The following is a 1170-nucleotide window of genomic DNA, read 5'->3' as shown; positions in this document are numbered from 1 at the left end:
CGCCAATCGAATAATGTGTTATATTCCATTAAGATTCTCAGTGTAATACATATTTACGAGGATCTACCAGTTTGTTATTTATTTTCTATTAAAAAAATATATATTTACCTTAACATTTACCTCTACATATGTAGATATGTATTTCTTATAATATTTATATTTCCTTTTCTTTCCTTCTGAAATAAGAAATATTTTACCCTCGCAAAAAGTGGTAATTATGAATCTACTTAACTTTTTTCAGATCGTCGTTTTGGCCTTACTGGCAATGGTTTACTCGGCGAAGTTCGCTGAAGGCGGATAAGGGAGCAGAGGAGGTGGAGGAGGTGGCTTTGGTAATGCCGGTGGATTTAGTGGCGGTGGAGGAGGCTTTGCTAGACACGGTGGAGCTGGTGGATTTAGCGGGTGTGATGCAAGATTACGTGGAGGACCCGAGGATTTAGGGGAGGAAGAGGCGGACGAGATGGAGGCAGGTTTGTCGCCACGCCCTTGGTCGGCGTTGGCGTTCTTACTAGCGTCGATACCGGCAGCGTGGGCGTCGGCGGTGGATTCGGCCTGGCGGAAAACGAGGAATTGCCAGAGGAAACTGGCTAAAGACATTTCCGTAACCTGGATTAACAAACTTCTGTGTAGGCAATAAAACTTCAAAGAAGCAACATGTCCTGTCTCTTTTTACTAATATATAAATTAGATCCTTATCCCTTTATGTGTGTGCTTGTGTTTTTGTGTGATGCATGTTTTATCTTACTAATTGATTCAAGGAAGAGGAAGTCAGTCGGGAACGAGCATATTTCTTGAACTATTCCTAAACTGGTAATTATAGGTCTCCTGTGATCTTGGTAATTAGTTCAAACACTGTTTCGTGAAAATATTCACACACATAAAAATACATAGAGAGATATGAATAAATATATGTGCATGTATGAAAACTAGTATGAGTATTCTTGCAGCCCTATTCTCTCTAGATTATTTTCATATTGGTAAGAAAGCAATCGCCAAAATAGGAATGGAAATATTCCAGAAAAAATATCCCCGGAATATAAAAGAAACTTTGATTATCTGTAATGGCGTGACAACTAAACATGAAATCAAAATCGCGCTGACATCTTTAGCTGTCCCGTGTGCTTTTATCATACCTTTCATTTTAATAAGGCGAGCAGTGATAGAGACTGT

This window comes from Penaeus monodon, chromosome 23, assembly GCF_015228065.2.
Source record: "Penaeus monodon isolate SGIC_2016 chromosome 23, NSTDA_Pmon_1, whole genome shotgun sequence".
NCBI lineage: Eukaryota > Metazoa > Arthropoda > Malacostraca > Decapoda > Penaeidae > Penaeus > Penaeus monodon.
The sequence above is the reverse complement of the archived record's forward strand: the minus strand, read 5'-3'. Positions refer to the sequence as shown.